Source organism: Ornithorhynchus anatinus, chromosome 4 (assembly GCF_004115215.2).
Source record: "Ornithorhynchus anatinus isolate Pmale09 chromosome 4, mOrnAna1.pri.v4, whole genome shotgun sequence".
Classification (NCBI taxonomy): domain Eukaryota; kingdom Metazoa; phylum Chordata; class Mammalia; order Monotremata; family Ornithorhynchidae; genus Ornithorhynchus; species Ornithorhynchus anatinus.
The window spans coordinates 62116797-62134772 of NC_041731.1; the positions used below are offsets into that span (position 1 = coordinate 62116797).

General features: G+C 42.8%; 1 protein-coding gene across 1 annotated transcript in view; it reads left to right on the forward strand.

The window, feature by feature from the left end:
- Window positions 1-17976, forward strand: part of VPS13B (vacuolar protein sorting 13 homolog B) — a 932812-nt gene that overhangs the window by 579164 nt on the left and 335672 nt on the right.

Consider the following 17976-nt stretch of genomic DNA (forward strand, 5'->3'; position numbering starts at 1 on the left):
ACATCAAATTTTAATATGTCCAAAACATAACTCTATGCAAACCCTGTCATCCCCGAGATTCTTCCTTCACTGTTCACTACACCACTATGCCTGTCTCACAAGTCCATAACTTAACATTATCCTTGACTCAACTCTCTCATTCAATCCACATATTCAGTGTGTAACAAAATCCTGTCACTTCTACCTTCACCACTGTGTTAAAATCTGACCTTTTCTGTCCATCCAAAATGCATCCACCCCTGATCTAAGCATTTATCATATCCTGTCTTTAATACTGCATCAGCCTCTTCACTGTCTTCCCTCCCTCCTGTCTCTCCCCACTCCTGTCCACATTTCACTCCTCTGCTCAGATCAGTTTCATAAAAAATGTTTAGCCTATAACTCCTCACTCAGAAACTTCTAATGGTTACTCATGAACTTTTGCATCACACACAAACTCATGACTTTAGTGCAATGCTCTGCGCAGAGTAAGCACTCAATAAATAAATGTGATTGAATGAATGACCAACGGCTTTTCCAAACCACCTTGATTACCTCTTCCTATCATCATTCAGGATTTTGTTTCTCCTTGACTGAAGGATAAACATTATTTCAACACAACATCTTCACAGGACTCACAAGATGTTATAAAGATGCTAGAGAGAAATGTGAAAGTGTCTCTGCCTGGTGAAACCTCTCTCTACTGAAGCTGCAAAAAAAAGCAATCTCCTCTGGTCCAGAAAATAATGATAATAATAATTGTGATATTTAAGGCTTACTATGTGTAAAGCCCTGTACTAAGCATCGGGGTAGGTACAAGTTAATTGGGTTGGACACAATCCCTGTCCCACATTGGGCTCACAGTCTTAATCCCCATTTTCCAGATGAGGTATCTGAGGCCCAGAGAAGTGAAACAACTTGCCCAAGGTCACACAGCAGACATGTGGCTGAGCTGGGATTAGAACTCAGGCCTTTCTAACTCTCAGGCCTGTGCTGTATCCACTAAGCCATGCCACTTCTCCAGTTAAAGGAGTATCTCAAGATTCACTGGCAAAAGTGATCTTGACTTTCAGACTTTCTAAGCTATGTCTTCTGAACATTTTCCCATTGATAATTTCAATCAATCATTTTTTTTAATGGAATTTGTTAAGCGCTTACTGTGCCCAGGTCCTGATAGTAAGCATTGAGGTAGATAGAAGTTAATCAGGTTGGACACAGTTTGTGCAGAACACTGTCCTAAGCACTTGGGAGAGTACAATATAAAAGATTTGGTAGACGTGTTCCCTGCCCACAAGGAGCCTATGTAATTTATTTTAATGTCTGTCTCCCCCATTAGATTGTCAACTCCCTGATGGCAGGGATCAGGTCTAATCATTCAACTGTAATCTCCCAAGGGCTTAGTATAGTGCTGTGCACATAGCAAGTACTTTAAGGCACTTAGCCAACTCTCCCCCTCCCACCTGTCCTCGCTAATCTCCTGCTACTCAATCTCATCTGTCTTGACCCCTTGCCCACATCCTCTCTCTGGCCTGGAACTCCTTCGCCTTTTATATCCAACAGACCACCACCCGCCCCACCTTCAAAGCTCTATAAAATCACATCTCCTCCAAGAAGCCTTCCCTCACTAAGCCTTCATTTCCCCTATTCTCCCTTCTGCATCACCCCTGTGCTTGGATCTATATCCTTTAAGCACTTGATATTCACCCACATTCAGCTCCACTGCCCTTAAGTGCAGATCCTTATATTCTGTCATTTCCCCTATTTGCAATTTATTTTACTGTCTCCCCATGTAGACTGTAAGAGCCTTTGGGGCAGGGATCATATATCATGCCTACCGACTCTTTTAGATTGTACCTTCCCAAGTGCTTAATACAATGCTCTGCATAGGAAATGCTCAGAAAATATGATTGATGTAGAGAGAAAGGGAGCAAAGACTTTCAGATTTTGTATGCTATGTCTTTTGAACATTTTTCCATTGATCATTTCAGTCAGTCTATCAATCATATATTTTACGGTATTTGTTAAGAGCTTACTGTTCCCAGGTCCTGGCATTAAGCAATGAGGCAGAGAGAAGCTGATCAGGTTGGACACAGTTTGTCCCAGATGGGACTCACAGTCTTAATTCCCATTTTTCAGATAAGGAATTGAGTGCTTACTGTGTGCAGAGCACTGAATTAAGGGCTTGGGAGAGTACGGTGTTACAGAGTTGGGAGACATGTTCCCTGTCCACAATATACTTAGATTTTAGGTGGAGAGACAGATATGAATATAGGGGGAATTTAAATGGTAGATAAACTTCCAATTCCTTGAGCTAGGGAAAGAGGAGGTATTTGAAGCAATAGCTGTAGGCTAAAAAACAGCAACAGTACCAGTCAGAGAGGAGTCAGAGTTCCATAGAAATTTCTGGATTATTAAAATGGTATTTAATGAAAGTGGCAGATTTTGAGAAGCATGGAAATTGAAAGACATATTTCATTCATTCATTCAATAGTATTTATTGAGCGCTTATTATGTGCAGAGCACTGTACTAAGCGCTTGGAATGTACAAATCGGTAACAGAAAGAAACAGTCCCTGCCCTTTGACGGGCTTACAGTCTAATCATGGGTTTACAGTGAGGTAATATTCTAATATAAAATTATTTATACATAGCTGCCTCATATGTATGGTGGTATCAATGCTTTTTTTTTTAATGTGCTTAAGTGCTTACTATGTGCCAGGCGCTGTTCTAAGCACTGGAATAGATACAAGATAATCAGGTTGGACACAGTCTATGTCCCACAAGGGGCTCACAGTCTTAATCCCCTATTACAGATGAAGTAACTGAGGAGTTCTGCGACTTGCCCAAGGTCACCCAGCAGACAAATGGTGGAGCCGGGATTAGAACTCAGGTCCTTCCAACTCCCAGGCCCATGTTCTATCCCCTAGGCCATGCTGTTTCTTGTATCAGAAGTTCTATTTTGTCTCTGGAGTTCCTGTGAAATCTTTTTAACCTACCATTAGGCATGCTCAACGTAAAAGATTTGATGAGAATACTTTGCCTAGCCTTTCAACTTTCAAAGAATGATTTGGGTCTCATCCTGCCATGGGGTTACAGAGCTATAGTAATAATAATAATAGTAATTTCGGTATTTATTAAGCACTTACTATTTGCCAAGCACTGTTCTAAGCACTGGGTAGATGCAGGGTAGTAAGGTTGTCCCATATGCACCTCACAATCTTAATCCCCATTTTCCAGGTGAGGTAACTGAGGCACAGAGAAGTTAAGTGGCTTGCCCAGGTCACATAGCATACCAGTGGCGGATCCGGGATTAGAACCCAGGTCATCTGACTCCCAGGCCTGTGCTCTTTTCACGAAGCCACACTGCTCCTATCGTTATCCACGATGGTCCAGAGCCTTGACGGGCCAACCCAGTTCAAATCACCTCTGGTTTGAATGACCTCTGGAGATCTTGGATGGCTTCCAGGGATGTTATAAGAGTTAGGTCCACTCTAGATAGATGGAAAACATCTGTTATAAATTGCATTAGGATGAAACTGTGAATTCAGACTCAACAGAATTCACAGTTGCTGAGTGGTAATTTTTAAAAACAAAGCTGTTTTCTGAAGTCAAGAGCAAACTAATAGAGGAGCTAAAATAAATATTTAAGAGATGCATCTTAAAGCCAATTATAATTTGATAAATGGGCAGGTTCTGCGTGAAACTGTAGATTCACTACAATAATTTAATCCAGGTTCCACATCGAAGGATTACCAATATACTCCATGTAGTAGCCTGTGAAAGCTGGTCAACAAGGTTGAATATTAAAGAAATTAGGGAGAAATTCACAGTTATATGATCCGTTTACAAACCACCACAGAAATCCCAGGCAAGGAAATTTTGCTTTGGTTCACAAGGAGTGTAGTGAAGGAAAGGCAGATTAGATCCACAAATTTATACTGCTGTAATAATTCAAGTTTCAGTGAAAACACAAGCTTCAGTAAATACCAAAGCAAACTTACATAAGAACACTCTGGACAAATCAATCCATCAGTCAGTGGTATTTATTGAGCACTCACTGTGTGCAGAGCATTGTGCTAAGCACTTGGGAGAGTACAGTAATGATAACTGTGGTATTTGTTAAGTACTTACTGTGTGCCAGGCACTGTACTAAATGCTGGGGTAGGCACAAATTTATCAGGTTGGACACAGTCCCTGTCCCTCATGGGCTCACAGTCTCAATCCCCATTTCATAGATGAGGCAATTGAGGCCCAGAGATGTGAAGTGACTTGCCTAAGGTCACACAGCAGACAAGTGGCAAAGCCAGGATTAGAACCCATGAACTTCTGACTCCCAGGCCTGTGCTCTATCCACTGTACCACGCGCAATCATTCAGTGGTATTTATTGAACACTTACTGTGTGCAGAACATTATGCTCAGCATTTCGCCTGCAATTTACTCTCTTTTGTTCTTCCCAAGCCAATCTTTTTATATATTGGTATTTAATAAACAATAATAATAATTATGGTATTTGTTAAGCACTTACTATGGGCCAGGCACTGTATTATGCTCTGGGGGAGACACAAGATAATTGGGTTGGACACAGTCTCTGTCCCACGTAGGTCTCACAGTCTTAATATCCATTTCACAGATGAGATACCTGAGGCAATGAAAAGTTAAGTGACTTTGCCCAATAATCTCTTATCTCCTTATTCATGTTGTTCCCCAAGCTTGGAACTCCCTCCCTTCCAAAATCCAGTACACCTCAACTTTCCTCACATTCAAATCCCATGTCCTCCAATCAGCTTTCCCTGATTAATTTTCCAACACCCCCTGCCATTTGGATCCATTTTCAGCACTTATGATTTTATTTCCATCCTTTGCACTCTTATGTGTATGTCAGTTCATTGTACATTTACTTATTTATTTTGACTACTTAGTGGATGAGACAGTCAATAAAGTAATGATTGTTAATAATAATAATAGCTGTTTATTTGTAAAGCACTTACTATGGGTCAGGAACTGTATTAAGCACTGGGGTGGATATGAGCAAATCTTGTTGGACATAGTCCCTGTCCCACATGGGGCTCATAGTCTCAATCCTCATTTTATAGATGAGGTAACTGAGGCACAGAGATGTGAAGTGACTTAATAATAATAATAATGTTGGTATTTGTTAAGCGCTTACTTTGGGCCGAGCCCTGTTCTAAGCGCTGGGGTAGACAGAGGGGAATCAGGTTGTCCCACGTGGGGCTCACGGTCTTAATCCCCATTTTACAGATGAGGTCACTGAGGCACCGAGAAGTTAAGTGACTTGCCCACAGTCACACAGCTGACAAGTGGCCGAGCCGGTATTCGAACCCATGACCTCTGACTCCAAAACCCGTGCTCTTTCCACTGAGCCACGCTGCTTCTCACCCAAGATCACACAGTAGATAGGCAGAGCCAAGATTAGAACCTGTGATCTTCTCACTCCCAGGCCTGTGCTCTATCCACTGCAAGTAGTGGACTATTAAGATATATTAATATATATTGATTCGTGATTTATCGTCATTAAGTTGTCTTGTTTTTTTCCATCTGTCTCCCCCGATTAGACTGTAAGCCTGTCAATGGGCAGGGATTGTCTCTATCTGTTGCCGAATTGCACATTCCGAGCGCTTAGTACAGTGCTCTGCACATAGTAAGCAATGCTATTGAAATGAATGCTATTGAATGAATGAATATGCACCTAAGTGATACAGTGGGGTGTGTCTTCCCAAGTGGTTAGGTGGTGCGGAAGTGCTGAAGTAGTAGAGGAGATATAATGGACAGGTCATTGGATATTTAACCGAAAGGTCGCCTTGAAGAAGATGTCATCCTAGAAGTGTTTTGGAGATGGGGAAGGACTGTGGTTTGCTGGGTGTGTAGGCGGAGGGAGTTCCAGAATGGGGGAAGGTGTGAGAGCAAGAGGTTGGCAGCAGGAGAAACTGGAATGGGGCACTGATTGACTGCCCAAAAATTGATGGTCAAGGGCCTCTGCTTGATGTAGACAGAAATAAGCAACTATTGGAAGTTTTTGAGGAGTGGAAAATTCTTTATAGTGCAACATGTTACATAGCAGCAGAATAAGGTATGAGAGAGCCTGGAGGGAGGAAGTTCAACCAGGCAACAGAGAGTAATCAAGCCTCTTTAGGACAAACGTCTGGAACCGCCGTGGTGGCCTTCTCGGTAGAGAGGAAGCGACGGATTCTGGGAATGTTGCAGAGGAAGAATTTGGAGGACTTGGTGAGAGACTGAGTCCCCTGTAGATGGTAAACTCCTTGAGGGCAGGGATCTCATCCACTAAGTCTAGTATTTTTTCCCAAGTACGAAGTACAGTGCTCTACACAGAGAAAGCATGGAATAAATGTGATTTAGTGGTGGATGGGAATGGAAAGAGAGGAAGGAGTCAAAAATAATGCCCAAGTAACAGGCCTGAGTGGTGAGAAGATTGGTGACACTGTGAACTACTACTGATTATGATTGTGATATCTGTTAAGCGCTTACTATGTGCCAAGCACCAAGTGCTATGTTAGATGCAAGATAATCAGGTTGAACACAGTCTCTGTACTACATGGGGTTGCCAGTCTAAATAGGAGGGAGACCAGGTAGTTTAATCTGCATTTTACAGATGAGGAAACAGGCACAGGGAAGTTAGGTGACTTGCCCGAAGTCACCCAGCAGACATGCGGTGTATCCGGGAGTAGACCCCAGGTCTCCTAACCCCCAAACCCATGGCTCTTTCAACTAGGCCACTCAAGTTAGGTGGAGTGTGGCTTAGTGGACAGAACACAGTCCTGGGAGTCCTGACTCCACTAAAGCCTATTGATATAGAACTAAATATTTAAAAATATATTTGAGGTTGAATTTGTATATCCTAAAATTATTTAAAATTAAATGTGATTTTTAAGAAAATGAAATTCCAAGTGGCTCTCTAAGACAGGGGAAATGATAGTAAGGAATTTTGCAGTCCCAAAGCCTGAAATTTGAAAATGAGTGTGCTGTGGTTCATTCTCTATTATTAAAATAAATAAATGTTTGCAGGGGTAGAGCGAGTCAGGCTTTCCGATTTGGATAAGAAAAAGAATATGGCTTAATTTTGAGCTGAGTCAAAGCATGGGAAATTTCAAACCCCAATTCAAAACTCAGAGTGTTTTGTGGTTGGGATTTTGTAATTGTGCAGTTTCTTTATGGGTCAAGGGAAGTAGAAACCCTGTTAGTAATGTTAGGTTACAGTCAGTTTTGTTTTTTTTACCATACAACCAATTATATTTTCAAACGTTTTTTCTCTTTAAGGAAACTTTTTTTATATATACTTCATTTCACCTTAAGAATTTGTGGATGAAATCTAATTAAAATTGAGGGAATATTTGTTTAAGATAAGTAAATGTAACTCTTATAGGATGACTAATACTCTTGAGAGTAAAGATAGGCTATCAGCCACCAAGATATCTGCTGTGAGTCAAAATGTAGTTAAGGATATAAAAGCCTGGAATCTCTTCTAAGTACAGCAGGCTGAGACACTTTTTAATAATAATAATGATGGTATTTGTTAAAGCACTTACTATTTTGCAAACACTGTTCTAAGCACTGGGGTAGATACAAGATAATCAGATTGTCCCACATGGGGCTCACAGTCTTAATCCCCATTTTACAGATGAAGTAACTGAGGCACAGAGAAGTTAAGTGACTTGCCCAAAGTCACACAGCTGACAAGTAGCGGAGCCGGAATTAGAATCCACGACCTCTGACTCCCAAGCCCATGCTCTTTCCACTAAGCCACACTGCTTCTCAACGGATACTCAGGGGATTCTTATCTTGCATATGACAAGTATCTGGAATATGATTCCATCTTGTTGGTTGTCATGCAGTTTGGTTCACTGTCAACTAGATTGATTTCTTTACCAAAATTTGAAAAGAGTTTCTCATTTTGAGTGGTTTTTAGGGTATTTGTTAAGCACTTACTATGTGCCAGGCACTGTACTAAACACTGGGGTAAATGCAAGTTAATCAAGTTGGACACAGTCCCTCTCCCACGTGGGGCTCACCGTCTCAATCCCCATTTTACAGATGAGGTAACTAAGGCACAGAGAAGTGAAGTGACTTGCCCAAGGTCACAAAGTAAACAAGTGGCAGAGCCAGATTTTAAACCCAGATCCTTCTGACTTCCAGGCCCATGCTCTACCCATTAGGTTACGCTGGTTGTGTATATCAAAGTGGCACCTCCCCCCCTCTCCTTTTTTTTTTAATTTAAGTGCTTACTATGTGCCAAGCACTGCTGTAAGCGCTGGGGTAGGTACAAGGTAATCAGGTTGTCCCTCATGGGGCTCACAGACTCAATCCCCATTTTACAGATGAGGTAGCTGAGGCACAGAGAAGTGAAGTGACTTACCCTAAGTCACACAGCTGATAAGTGGCGGAGCCGGGATTAGAACCCACAACCTCTGACTCCCAAACCCATGCTCTTTCCACTGAGCCACGCTGCTTCTCTCATGCTGCTTCTAATCACACTCTCTTGGTGTGATTAGCCATGGAAGCAAGTCTGATTGGAACCAGAGTTCCGAACAGGGTGGCATGCCCTGACATGTTAACCGGGAAGAATAACCCCACACAAATCAACCCGCTGACCCTGGCCTCTATACTCGTAGTGCCACTCAGGGGCAAAAACCTGTTGGTTCAGCAGCCACCTTTGAGAGCAGGATTTTCCACAGGTAAGAAGAAACATGGAAATTTTCGACCCATAATTTTTCTCCTCCGAAAAGTACATCTTGTAATTAGACAAAGAAAGAGAATGAGAGAGAGAGAGTGTTCATAGACTAACCTTTAGTTTCAAAGGTGCCACTTCTGGCACTGAGTTCTTTTCCCTGTGCACACATAAACGGAGTTGCTGATCTGATGCCTTTTTTAAGTCAAGACCCGTTTCTGTTTTGTGACTGTCTGTTTTTTTTTTTCTCTTAATGGCATTTCGTAAGGACTTTTAATGTGCCGGGCACCGTTCTCCGCTCTGGGGTCTATACAAAATAATCGGGTTGGACACAGTCTCTGTCCCACATAGGGCTCACAGGCTTACTCCCCATTTTGTAGATGAGGTAACTGAGGCACAGAGAAGTGAAGTGACTTGCCCCAGGTCACACAGCAGACAATTGGTGGAGCCCGGACTAGAACCCAGGTAAGAAGCAGTGTGGAGTAGGGGAAAGACCCCAGACCTGGGAGTCAGAGAACTTGGGTTCCAATTTCACCTCTGTTGCTTGTCTGCTGTGTGACCCTGGGCAAGTCACTTCACTTCACTGTGCCTTGGTTAGCTCATCTGTAAAATGGGGATTAAGACTGTGAGCCCCACATGGGACAGGGACGGTGTCCAGACTGTTTAGCTTGTATCCATTCATTCACTCACTCAGTTGTATTTATTGAGCACTTACTTATACAAAGCACTGTACTTAACACTGGGAGAATCTAATACAAAAACAAACAGACACAGTCCCTGTCCACCTCAGCACTTAATACAGTGCCTGGCACATAGTAAGTGCTTAACAAATACCACAATTATTATTATTGTAATTATTGCAAATGGTTCACAGGTGACAGTGAATTTGCTCAAGAATCTGGATGTATGTTCTGTTGCGGGTCCAGATTTCACAGACACGTACAAAGGCCATCAGTGGAGTCTCCCATCCAGAACAGTGGATGATAAACCTTTTTTTTAAAAGTAGTGTTTCATTCATTCAGTCTTATTCATTGAGCGCTTACTGTGTACAACAGTACAACTGGAAGTTGGGTTTCCTGATTCCCAGTACTGCATTCTGTCTACTACAGACTTTTGTTGTTTTTCTGTGGTGTGTGCTAGGCACTTATTTTGTATCAAGCATTGTTGGAAACACTGGGCTATTCATTTATTCAGTCATATTTATTAAGCGCTTACTGCGTGCAGAGCACTGTACAAAGCGCTTGGGAAAGTACAATGCAACTGGGGTAGATACACGTCAGTCAGGTGGGACACAATCCCTGGCCCTCATGGGGCTCACAGGCTAAGTAGGAAGGAGAACAGGTATTCAGTTCTCATTTTACAGATGAGGCAACCGATAAATTGACTTGCCCATATCACACAGCAGGCAGTTGGTGGAGTGGGGATTAGAACCCAGGTCCTCTGACTCCCAGGCCTGTGCTCTTTCCACTAGGCCACGCCACTCTAAACCGGTGAATTGAAAGAGTTTCCTGTGGATTGGAAACAGTGAACTCCAGGTTTCTGAGCACTCATTTCATGATGACATAGAATGGGTCGAGTAGGATGACCTACTTGCCCCATGTTTTAGTTTAATGGCAAAGCAGAGAGGTTCAAATAAGGCACCTTCAACTGGGATTGACTAGGAATACCCTGAAAATGTTGTTGAATTTCTAAGGGTAACCAAACCTGGTAAGCAAATTCTAGTTAAAATATTGTTATAATTTATACTTTAGTAATCCTATATTATTCCAGTTAGACAGTTTTGGCTCACAATTGTATAGACTGCCTGCCTCACCCCATTTTGAGAAGGAAATGAAAGATACAGTTTTTTGTATTATAATTGTAAGCAGTGACAGCTGCTTGGGGGCGGAGAGAGAGAAGGAACACCAGAATAGGAGGAGTAGAAGGGTGAGATTAGGAACAAAACAGGTGGGAGTATTTAATTAATTCTAGACCATGAACCTGTTGTGGGCAGGGAACAAATCTGCCAACTCTTTAAAACTGTACTCTGCCAATGACTTAATACAGTGCTCTGTACATAGTAAGTGCCCAATAAATACCATTGATGATGATTAAGAATGCAGCCTGAGGTAGGAGAAGCAGTCGGGGAGAGTTTCATTCATTGAGTGCCTCTTGTGTGTAACACTGGGAGTGTGCAATGGAGGTAAGAGAAGCTGTTTCAAGAGCCCTCTTGTCTTTCTCTTCCTTTTCTTCTCCTTAGTTTTCTTTTCCTCTTTTTTTTCCTCATGCCTACCTTCTTCTTAGACTTCAATTCCCAGGAAAATAGCCCCTTTCCTGTTCTAGAGTTGCAAAAATTAGGCATAAAATGGGGCAGTAAGGTAGTAACTATTTGTAAAAGGCCCTCCTCACATGTAGGCCCAAATACATTTCCTTTGTGTATGGAATCATTAATTTACTGGATTTTTTTTTTACTGTTGGTATTTTGTAAGAACCTGAATAAGCAAGCTATGCCCCATTATCTGATTTTTTGGATGGCTTTTGCTGTTACACTTTTTACTTTCTCCATCTTCTAGAAATCAATTGTTCCTAGCTGCTTTCTTTGCACTGTTGCTGATAGTTGCTTGAAATTCACCAGAAACAACTTCTATGCACCCACATAACTATAGATAGAATCTGTTGAAATAATGGAAAGGAAAATGCTCACAGCTGTTGAAAAACTGTTTTTAAGGAGCTATCTTCTTCCTCCTGTAACCTGGTCACAAAGGAATATGATATTCATGCGAACCTTGTGGTCAGAACATCTTGGCTCACATTTTTAGCTAGCAAGGTAACCTTACTTTCAATGCTGCTAATTTCTTATGAATAGTAAGTCAAGGGGTTTTGACACTAAACCTTACACACTGTCGTTTCCAAAGCTTCAATTATGGGAAATATGTTTTAGCTCCATATATTATGTGTTGAATAGCCCTGAGTGTAAGCATTTTTTTGGGAGGGAGGGGAAGGCAGGGTGAATGCACCCATGCCTGGGAGTGCATATGTAATTAACTCCGATAGGTTAAGGATTCCCATGTTCCTTAGAAAAATTTATTGTCATTGGAGAAATTAATTATGAAGTCTTTATGGAGAAATGTATGTGTTCCTAGGCTGGCAAGCAGAGGAAACATCAGGAAGACATAATAGAGTGCCTCAAAAAGCCACTCCTGTGTTAATTTAACTTATAGGCTAAATTAGGCATAAAAATGGTTATGCAAACATTGGATGACTCCTTCAGAGAATACAGTCTCATAATAATGATGGCATTTGGTAGGCACTTACTATGTGCCAAGCACGGTTCTACGTACTGGGGGGCGGGGCAAGGTAATCAGGTTATCCCATGTGGGGCTCACAGTCTTAGTCCCCATTTTCCAGATGAGGTAACTGGGGCACAGAGAGATGAAGTGACTGGCCCAAAGACACACAGCTGACAAATGGTGGAGCCAGGATTAGAACCCATGACCTCTGATTCCCAACCCCGGGCTCTTTCCACTAAGCCACGTTGCTTTTCTAAGGTCTAGTGCCCTTTGGTCCAAACCTTCAAATCTGGAGTGTGACGAGGCAAGGAGAAAAAGAGACTGGTCTGATAGAATCAGTTGATAAACATAGGAGAAATGCAGAGGAAAGAATGGGTTGATAGCCAGGAACATTAGAAACTGGAGCCTGTCATTCCTCAGGTTGGTGCCTGGCAAGATGGGTTTGTGTATCTAGACACGTGGAAGGAGGGAGGTTTAGAAATTAAGGTGGGCATTAAGTGTTGTGGCTGACAACAGATTGTCACACTGATGGTTTTGGTTTCTGTTTTTTAATGATATTTTTAGGCGCTTTTATATATCAAATACTCTTCTAAATGCTGAGGTGGCTACAAGTTTAAAAGGTTGGACACAGTCCCTGGCCCACATGAGGCTCACAATCCAAGTAGGAGGGAGAATAGGTATTCTTTTAACCCTTGTTAAAAGGATCTTGACAATACCAACATTTTCAAAATTAAGACAATAAAAAACAACCTCTCTGATGAAAGATGGGTGCAGTAAGCATTGTGTTTACTTGAACCACAATGAGCATCAGTAGCATGCTAGAAACAGAAGGATTTCCTGGGTTGAGTGAGACAGGTAAAATTTTGCTTACCCTTTCTCAGTTTTTGGCCCCTCTAACCTCAAAATGAAATCAACAAGAGTTTTAACAGTGAATTGATTTGTTTAAAAAAAAACCCCAAAATTTCAGTGTAACAAAATGTTCCCAGGCCCCCAGAACTCTTTTCATCTTTAAGATGCAATAATCACCAGGGTCATGTAGACTATACAACCAATACACTTGAAAATCAGTGGTTTAAGAGAAATACAAGTACAGTTATCCATCATATAATTATTTTTAGACCTTCAACTGAGAACCCTTGTTATTTGCCTATTTTAATTCATTTTCCAAATAGATTTTTCTCATTAGAATGAAAACAATTACCTGCACATCTGATTATGGAATTCTCTGTATTTGCAGTTTAAGCCTCAAAATCTGTTACTCTTTAGATAGTCAACTTAGCTAAGCGAGTAAGTGTTTGGCATAAGGAAAAACGGTTAGTTGTACTCATTCTCATTTGGAATAATTCATGGTTTTAACTGGTAGGCAACCTTTCCATCCACGAAAAAATTAATCATGTCTTCTTCTCCTAAACAATGGATGCAGTTAGCCTATAGGTGAAATATAAAGGTGTATTAAATAATTTCTATACTGTATAAAATGCTGTGGCTTAGTGGATAGAGCACGGGTTTGGGAATCAGAAGGACCTGGGTCCTAATCCCGGCTCCGCCATTTGTCTGCTGTGGGACTTTGGGCAAATCACTTAATGGGGAAGCAGCGTGGCTCAGTGGAAAGAGCCTGGGCTTCGGAGTCAGAGGTCATGAGTTCGACTCCCAGCTCTGCCACTTGTCAGCTGTGCGACTGTGGGCGAGTCACTTAACTTCTCTGTGCCTCAGTTACCTCATCTGTAAAATGGGGATTAACTGTGAGCCTCACGTAGGATGACCTGATTACCCTGTATCTCTCCCAGCGCTTAGAACAGTGCTCTGCACATAGTAAGCGCTTAACAAATACCAACATTATTACTTAATTTCTCTGTGCATCAGTGACCCCATCTGTAAAATGGGGATTAATACTGTGAGCCCCATATGGGACATGGACAGTGTCCAACATGATTAGCTTGTGTCTGCTCCAGGTCTTAGAACAGTGCCTAACACATAGTAAGTACTGCACATAGTAAGTGCTCAATAAATACTATTGAATGAATTAAAGAAACTATATCGAGTAGTCAAGTACTATAGATGGTTCAGATGAAATTTAAACTATGCGTATCTATGCGTTCTCCTACCTTTCTCCAATCAACAGTTTTATTCACTGTCTCCTCCTCACCACTCCCTAACTGTAGGAGTACCACAAGGTTCTTTTAATAATAATAATAATAGTGTTTCAGACACTGTACTGAGTGCTGGGTTAGCTAACAGTGCTTTGCACATAGTTAAAGTTTAACAAATGCCATCATTAATTATAAAATAGAATGGATACATTCCCTATCCCACATGGGGCTCACAATCTTAATCCCATTTTACAGATGATGAAACTGAGACATAGAAAACTACAGTCTCTAAACTCATTACGGGCAGGGAACGTCATCTAATTCTGTTGTATTGTACTATCCCAAGTGCTTAGCAGAGTGCTTTGCACATAGCAAGTGGTCAATAAATACAATTGATTGATTAAAGCGACTTTCCCCAGGTCACACAGCAGTCAAGTGACAGAACTGGGATTCGAATCCTGCTCCTCAGACTCCCAGGCTCATGCTCTTTCTGGATGTCAAAAGCCTCTCGATTTACCCTCATTCTCTCGGGGATCACATTTATTTATTCATTCATTCAATAGTATTTATTGAGCACTTACTATGTGCAGAGCACTGTACTAAGCGCTTGGAATGGACAATTCGGCAACAGATAGAGACAATCCCTGCCCATTGACGGGCTTACAGTCTAATCGAGGGAGACAGACAAAAACAATAACAATAAATAGAATCAAGGGGATGTACATCTCATTAACAAAATAAATAGGGTAATAAAAATATGTACAAATGAGCCCAGTGCTGAGGGGATTGCAGTGCTGAACATTTACTTGTACAGCATTAACTGCCACCTGTATGAGGGTGACTCCCAAATATATCTTCATTCATTCATTCAATAGTATTTATTGAGCGCTTACTATGTGCAGAGCACTGTACTAAGCGCTTGGGATGAACAAGTCGGCAACAGATAGAGACAGTCCCTGCCATTTGACGGGCTTACAGTCTAATTGGGGGAGACGGACAGACAAGAACAATGGCAATAAACAGAGTCGAGGGGAAGAACATCTCGTAAAAACCGATGGCAACTAAATAGAATCAAGGCGATGTACAATTCATTAACCAAATAAATAGGGTAACGAAAATATATACAGTTGAGCGGACGAGTACGGTGCTGTGGGGATGGGAAGGGAGAGGTGGAGGAGCAGAGGGAAAAGGGGAAAATGAGGCTTTAGCTGCGGAGAGGTAAAGGGGGGATGGCAGAGGGAGTAGAGGGGGAAGAGGAGCTCAGTCTGGGAAGGCCTCTTGGAGGAGGTGATTTTTAAGTAGGGTTTTGAAGAGGGAAAGAGAATCAGTTTGGCGGAGGTGAGGAGGGAGGGCGTTCCGGGACCGCGGGAGGACGTGACCCAGGGGTCGACAGCGGGATAGGCGAGACCGAGGGACGGTGAGGAGGTGGGCGGCGGAGGAACGGAGCCTGCGGGGTGGGCGGTAGAAAGAGAGAAGGGAGGAGAGGTAGGAAGGGGCAAGGTGATGGAGAGCCTTGAAGCCTAAAGTGAGGAGTTTTTGTTTGGAGCGGAGGTCGATAGGCAACCACTGGTGTTGTTTAAGAAGGGGAGTGACATGCCCAGATCGTTTCTGCAGGAAGATGAGCCGGGCAGCGGAGTGAAGAATAGACCGGAGCGGGGCGAGAGAGGAGGACGGGAGGTCAGAGAGAAGGCTGACACAGTAGTCTAGCCGGGATATAACGAGAGCCCGTAACAGTAAGGTAGCCGTTTGGGTGGAGAGGAAAGGGCGGATCTTGGCGCTATTGTAGAGGTGAAACCGGCAGGTCTTGGTAACGGATAGGATGTGTGGGGTGAACGAGAGAGACGAGTCAAGGATGACACCGAGATTGCGGGCCTGAGAGACGGGAAGGATGGTCGTGCCATCCACGGTGATAGAGAAGTCTGGGAGAGGACCGGGTTTGGGAGGGAAGACGAGGAGCTCAGTCTCGCTCAAGTTGAGTTTTAGGTGGCAGGCCGACATCCAGGTGGAGACGTCCCGGAGGCAGGAGGAGATGCGAGCCCGAAGGGAGGGGGAGAGGACAGGGGCGGAGATGTAGATCTGCGTGTCATCTGCGTAGAGATGGTAGTCAAAGCCATGAGAGCGGATGAGTTCACCGAGGGAGTGAGTGTAAATGGAGAACAGAAGAGGGCCAAGAACTGACCCTTGAGAAACTCCAACAGTTAAAGGATGGGAGGGGGAGGAGGCTCCAGCGAAGGAGACCGAGAATGATATCTCTATCCTCATCCTCTCTCACCATAAGCAATCTCACATTTCCTCCTGTCGCTAGGACAGCTCCATTCCACTGGCTCATTAGCGCCTTACAGTCAACCTGTCTAAAACTAATTTTACCATCTTTCCTTCAAAACCCTCCTTCCCTCCCAACATATCCATTTCTAATGGTAACAACACAACCACCCCCCTGTTCCACAGGCCCACAGCCATGATGCCAATCCCCACACCTCACCGTCTTCTGGATCTTACATTCATTCAGCTGCTGAATCCTACCAATTCATCCTCCAAAGGATTTCCCGGATCCACCCTTTCCTTTCCTCCCTAGCTCCCACCCTGGGTACGACACTTGACATATCACATTCCGACTACTGTGACAGCCTCCTCATTGGTCTCTCCCCTCATCAGTCCATACTCCACTCAGTAGTCTAGATAATCCATGGTCTAGTGGCAACAACATGGGCTTGGGAGTCAGAGGACCTGAGTTTTCATCCCGGATCTGCCACTCGTCTACTGTTTGACCTTGGGCAATTCACTTAACTTCTCTGAGCCTCAGTTACTCATCTGTAAAATGAGCATTAGGACTGTGAGTCCCAAATGAGACAAGCTGATTACCTTGTGTCTACCCCAGTGCTTAGAACAGAGCTTGGCACGTGGCTTAGTGGAAAGAGCATGGTCTTGGGAGTCAGAGGTCGTGGGTTCTAATCCCGACTCTGCCACTTGTCTGCTGTGTGACCTTGGGCAAGTCACTTAACGTCTCTGTGCCTCAGTTACCTCATCTGTAAAAATGGGGATTAAAAAATGTGAGCCCCACTTGGGCTCACTGACTAACAGTGCTCTGCACATAGTAAGCCCTAAACAAATACCATAATAATAATTATTATATAGTAAGCACTTAACAAATACATAATTATTATATATCTCTCCAGTGTTCCAAAACTGCCAGTGGCTGCCTATTTCAGCACTATCAAGCACAGACGTCTTATGTAGGCTGCAAAGCTCTCCACACTTCTTAAGTATTTCTGTTTTCCCTCTTTAATATTGACTCTACCTTATACTCCCAAACTCACATTGTTCATCCCTCTTAAGCTCATGATCATGCTATTTCCCAGCTAGATTTCTTCCTCCGGCACCAATCCTCATGACCTCTACTCTCTCCACAAAGAAAACCCTCCTAAAATCCCACTCCACTCGGAAAGGTTCCCAATTAATTCCTGATACCTCAAGTCAGGCCACCCCAACAGACACTCGTAATGCTTATGTATTTATACCCAACCTCAGCACTTATGAGTATATGAATAGTCATGTATTCAGTCGTATTTATCGAGCACTTACTGTATGCAAAGAACTCTACTAAGTGCTTGGGAATATTCACTTGTATTTTGAATTATTCTGATATTTCATCCTGGAATTATTCATTTTAATTCATACAAAATCCTTGTTCTTCCTACTGCTTCTAGCATTTGAAGTAGCGTGGCTTAGTGGAAAGAGCCCAAGCTTGGGAGTCAGAGGTTGTGGGTTCTAATCCCGGCTCTGCCACTTGAAATCTGTGCGACTTTGGGCAAGTCACTTCACTTCTCTGTGCCTCAGTTACCTCATCTGTAAAATGGGGACTAAGATTGTGAGCCTCACATGGGACAATCTGATTACCTTGTATCTACCCCAGTGCTTAGAACAGTGCTTGGCACAT